The sequence below is a fragment of the Oncorhynchus masou genome, chromosome 12 (genome assembly GCF_036934945.1).
Source record: "Oncorhynchus masou masou isolate Uvic2021 chromosome 12, UVic_Omas_1.1, whole genome shotgun sequence".
Taxonomy (NCBI): Eukaryota; Metazoa; Chordata; class Actinopteri; order Salmoniformes; family Salmonidae; genus Oncorhynchus; species Oncorhynchus masou.
This window is the reverse complement of record NC_088223.1, coordinates 64,872,832-64,878,855: the sequence shown is the minus strand read 5'-3', so window position 1 is coordinate 64,878,855 and position 6,024 is coordinate 64,872,832.

The following is a 6,024-nucleotide window of genomic DNA, read 5'->3' as shown; positions in this document are numbered from 1 at the left end:
ATGACTCCAACCTAAGTGTATGTAAACTTCCGACTTCAACTGTATACTGTATATATATTTTTTTGGTGTACTTGTTTGAGATTTTACTGCATTAGGAGCTAGTGACATGAGCATTTTGCTGCACTTGCAATAACATCTGCTAAATTGTGTAAGCAACCAATACACTTTGATTTAATTTAATATAGTGGGGTAACAACAAACATGTTAGGAAAGGAATATAAAAGAGGCTCATAGATGTTCAATGCAGCAATGTTCCCAGCAATAACCTTGGTTTAATAACAGGAAATGGAAAACTGATTTAAAAGGATCAAATATTCTCCTGAACAACAGCCAGGTTCAGATGGGCTGTTACAGTGCAGACTATGTACATTATCCCATCTGTGCCTAAAACATTAAGGATGAACTACAATGAACTTCAATTACATGTACATAGCTAGCCTCATACAGTATGTACTGGCCTTCATTGTCACGTCCGGACCTTAGTTCCTTTCTAATGTCTCTGTTTTAGTTTGGTCAGGGCGTGAGTTGAGGTGGGCATTCTATGTTTTTGTTCTAGGTTTTGTATTTCTGTGTTTGGCCTGGTATGGTTCCCAATCAGAGGCAGCTGTCGAGAGTTGCCTCTGATTGAGAACCATACTTAGGTAGCCTGTTTTCCCACTATGCCTTGTGGGTAGTTATTTTCTGGTTAGTGTGTTGTTTCACCAGACAGGACTGTTTCATTTCTTTCATTCACTTTGTTATTTTGTTTTGTGTGTTCAGTTCTAATAAATTAACATGGACACTTACCAGGTTGCATATTGGTCCGATACTTCCTACTCCTCCACAGATGAAGAGGAGAAATGTTACATTCATGAAGTGTAACCAAAGTTACCTTTTACCCCTAATTCTAATCAAATATATTTTCAAGCCAGGGATTCAGATAGAGCTCAATGTGATCTAATCCTTCCCATTGACTGTAATTGGCATACCGTCCCTCATGGTTTAGCCTCTCTGCCATCTGATTTGGCTAATGTTCGCAAAGTGTTTCCTCCCCATGTATGCAGACAGCTACTCTCTCCCTGTTGACAAAAACATCTTAATTAGAATATGAAACACATTCAACCCTTGAGTACCTTACATGCCCATTCATTATTGAACTAAGCCTATTACAGCTGTGAAAATGTGTGTGTGTGTGTGTGTGTGTGTGTGTGTGTGTGTGTGGTGTGGGGAGTGTGTGCACGTGTGTGGCCGGGGGAGTTACAGTTTACCCTCTGCTCTGTGATCATAAACCAGCCAAGATCTCTAATTAGCCACCATGGACGTTATGGGATGCCAGATTTTACATTCTTCTTCCTCATTAGCTCAGCAAGGCAGACGTTAAGATGTCCTCACCTCACCTTACAAATGTCTCTCATTGACAGTTTTTTTTAAAGGAAATGCCATGAAAATATATATAGTTTATAAACACACTTAATTAATCTACTGTTTAAGAAGAATGGAACTCAAATACTAGTTTCTGCCGCTCAAATGAATCAAATCTACAATAATCTACAAAGGTCTTTCAGGACACACCATCAACATCCCACTGGGCACAGACGTCAATTCAACGTCTATTCCATGTTGGTTCAACGTAATACCATTGAAATGACATGTAAACACTGTTGATTCAACCAGTGTGTGCCCAGTGGGATACCAATTAGATTAACAACTGAAAGCACAGGGTATAATGAGACAAACCTGTTTCAATGGACATGTTAAGGCTCAGATGGACAGAGAATCTAATGGCCTGCTTGAAAGATCTTCCACGCACACACCAGGAAATAATAAAGTGGCCAAATATGAGGGCCAGGTCTATCATCTGTCTATTTCAATTCCACTCAGCCCTGGCTATTTTCCCAGCGGCTCTTGGACTCAGCCCTGAGTAAAAGCCAGGCATCGTCTCTGACTCAGTCCATGAAGAGAAGATGAAAAGTGAAGAGAGAAGACATAGAATGAGAGTGATACAGACAACTGAGAGTGCCACGCGCTGCGGGAGTCCCAGAGACGAACGAAGAGGATCTTCTTCATGTATAAGTAATGCAGTGTGAAGCGTAAACACTCGGGGCTATTGTTCCTGCTCTGAAGAGCTGAAAGAGGGAGAGAGAAGGATGGATGAAAAATAGAGGGACAGAGGGATAGGAGGGAGGGCGAGAGAGAGAGAGACCAAGGGAAAGAGGAGAGAGAGAGAGAGAGAGAGAGAGAGAGAGAGAGAAATTGATAGAGAAGAGGAAAGAAATTAATGTTCATATGCCTGAGTATGGACTGAATAGTCATCCATTATAAACACCAATAGTGACACGCAATAGAAACATGAAGGTGAAGGAACATGTGAGTAGGCCTATGCGGCAACTTTTTGTCACACAGAATATGAGGATTGCATCTCTCGCTAGCTGTTTTCTATCAGCTTTGGAATGCAGGGGAGTTCCATTTCTTCCAGTGATTACTTGTGGATGATTGAAGCAGAAAAGGCATGTAGAGACATACTGATTGTGTTTGCTGCTATCCCTAAAGCCTTAACTCCACAGTCATCTGAGTGCTTTAATCCAGTTTATCCCCCAAAGGCAGAGATGGAGAGATGGAGGATTGCTCATAATCAATCTCTTGATTGTTCTGTGACCTTGGGCAAACCAATAAGATTACTCAGAACGACGAGTTCCGAGATCCACCAGGTTGGGAATTGGCACTCTACCACTGTCTACCCATGAGATCCACACGAGACAACAATGCCCCCTGTGCTGATCGATCCTCACAAAGAGAATTAAAGTAAACTCATCTCGTTTAACTGATCAGGGTTTTGATTCCAGGCCAGTTTAGTTGGAGACTTCAGATCAGGGTTAGAGATGGATCTGTAGAGGGAAATAGCCTACAGACACTGTGGCACCCACTGCTGGCTTTCATGTGGCCAACCTGTGGCTTTCATTTGAGCTGTAAAGCAAAATCATGAATGGTTTTCTACTGTTTACAGTTGATCATGTCTCATTGCAAACACTTGTGGCAATGTGACAAATTCAGTGATCAACTACTGACACAACACAACAGTCCAGTCTAAGCCAGCAGCGTCATCGGGAGCTTGCAATCTATCTAAACAAAGAAGTTTCTATTGAAGCCTTAGTGAATAGCACTGCTTGATTTACAGTGTATGGGAGGCTTGGTTGATGTTCTGGACATCAGGTCAGTAAAAAGGTCCCTCATTCACTGTCTGCTTTTATTAGAATGAAAGTTTACAGCCAAGGTCAACACAGAGTGTCCAACAATGGTGACTGTTGATGTGGTGTAGCCAAGATATTAAATGGACAGGGCACCATGTACTGAATTGTGGACATTTGGCTGTGAGCATACAAAGCTGTATTATAATATTGCCTGTATCCGGCTATGAACCAGTGGATCCAAAGTGGTGTAGAGAGACACTATTAGAATCCCATTCCCTTGTGCGTGGACAAGCTGCTTGTTCCCTTTGTAGTTGGACAGATCCCAGTTTAATAGGGTAGAAAAGCTTGGCAGGATTAGTGGTAAAACAGAGAAATAAGGCGGATGTCTCCACGAAGATTTGTAAGACGAATAAAAAATAGAGCCATTTTCTTTCCAAGGGTAGGGTATAGAACACAGCACACAGAGGTGATAACAAATCTTTAGTCCCAGATGTTTCTTTTAATTGTCAGAGCCCAATTAACCACCCACGAGAAGAAGAAAAACAGAGATTTGTGTACATTTGTGTGAAAAACAGAGATTTGTGTACATTTGTGTGTGTGTGTGTGTGTGTGTGTGTGTGTGTGTGTGTGTGTGTGTGTGTGTGTGTGTGTGTGTGTGTGTGTGTGTGTGTGTGTGTGTGTGTGTGTGTACATGCCAGCATGTATGCGTGGGCATGCTTTTAATTTGGGGGATCGGCACCCTTAGTCAAAGTTTTTTTTTTTACAATTAAATGTTGTATGTCCTAAAATGCTTTTCCTTTTCAAGGCAATTACATGCAATGTTCTCTGCTCTCAATAGACATTTTTTAAAACATGTCACCTCACCTGCATGCAAACCATGCCAGAGAAACAGACCCACAGACTCAGACCTGGAAGCTAGATTCTTTCTGACTAATCATCAGTTTATTTTAATAACCTTGCAACAATTACCCCCTTTCATCTCATCTCAGGTAGTCAGGTTCACCAGGGGGCACTTCCCTGCCGCAGAATGAAAGGAATAGATTGCAAGCTGGAAGAGGATTGTAAATGGGGGCTAATTGCAAAACATATAGGCCAGGGAAGGGTAGAAATAGAGATGGCAGAATCATTGAAGGGTTGTATGTTTATTACATGTAATGGGGCCTTGAATGTTGGCTCACATCCTCATAGAGAATTATGTTTGAGTCTAGACAGGCAAGGTTCACTGGCCGCTTGATTCACACAGTTCAGACATCTGCCAGGAAGAGAAGACCTTCTGCATTGCTGCCCCAGATGCATATGTAATTTCCTCATATTCCATATATTAATACCATGAATATTAGTGTAAAATTAAACATGTCTTACTGTAATAGTCTGTTGGATGTTTTAATCAGTTGAAGAAGACTTAATCAATGTGAGGCTAACTACAAAGTGTTGTGAGTTGCAGACACCCCGCTATCCCACCACTTGATCTAACAGCTCAAATTCCTGGTCAGCAATTACACGTTGGTCATAAAAAAAAGATCAGAACAAGTCTAGTATGTGTTACAATATATACAGTTGCCATGTGACCCTAGTAGCAGCCTAAGCACAGAGCTCCTGTAAATGTGTATATATTTAGTTATTTTTGTTGTTGTTTTTAAATTGTTGATTTTCAATCAGCTCTTTTGTTTTTGATAACATGGTTTTTATTGCATATATCTGGTGTTTTTGAGCCACGGATTTGCATATACTAACTGACAGGTGAACATTTTTTGGCTTGACTGGCTAGCTATCAGGTTGGCTGATGTTTTTGCTTGAGAAATGCATGTGGAAGACATAGTACCAGCTTTCTCGTTTCACCTGGATGCCAATTCCTGATCTAAATCATTTGAAGAGTCGTCTGAAGCATGAGAGGAATGGGGGGGGGGGGGTGAGAACAACCTGCTAACTATTCTGAACTTTGTGTGGTGAGCTTTCTGCATTCTGGTGCCCAGCAGAAGCTGCTGATGCATCACGTGGGTGCTACACAGAGTGGAAGAGGATACGTCCAATGGCTCTAAGAGTCAGGCTGGTTCCCAGACTTGCCCTCGACAAGATCATCAGCAGACTCCATCACTATCATCTACCATCCTCTGACCAGCTCTTTCCACTCAAGCCATGAACGGACCCTCTCCATCTTCAGAGGATGCAGCTTGCAAGTACTTGGCCTCTATTATTGGTTGACCTGTCATGATATATTACTTTTTGTTTTTTTGCTTTTGAACGTTTTGATTCTATGAAAAGTGCTATAGAAATGTACTTAATTATTAATTATGATTAATTAATATGAATAGGTTCATGTTAATCCTAATAGATTACAATACATCATGGACAACACAACCGCTAACTAGGCTTACTTCTAGTGTTTATTTTAATCATTCCTAACAAACACTTTTTATTATTATTATGAGCTATATTGTTACATTTTACCATACATTAAATGACCAGATACCTACTCAGCAATTGTATGTAAATAATTAAGGGCTACAATCAGTAAAATAGTTTTGGCCTGAAAGAAAGAAAATCAAACACTGGAAGTAACGGTCAGAATTGGCGCTGTCCGTGGTGCTGATATCTTGTTTAAACTCCTTCAGGTTTAGACTGTCACCTCTCCTCATTTGATGCAGGCTACGTTCTCTGCACGGATGACGGAGAGGCTTCTAATGAATGAACACAAGGTCTGAATGGACAATTGTCAATGTCAGAATGGACAGCAGGTGGGCAGCACAGTAACCCTTAAATTGTTAGAACTTCATACGTGTTGACGCAGGCAACATGCACGCAGCTTTCTACAGTAACTGTTAGCCAAGGGATCATAGCATACCATAGTGGTTCACCG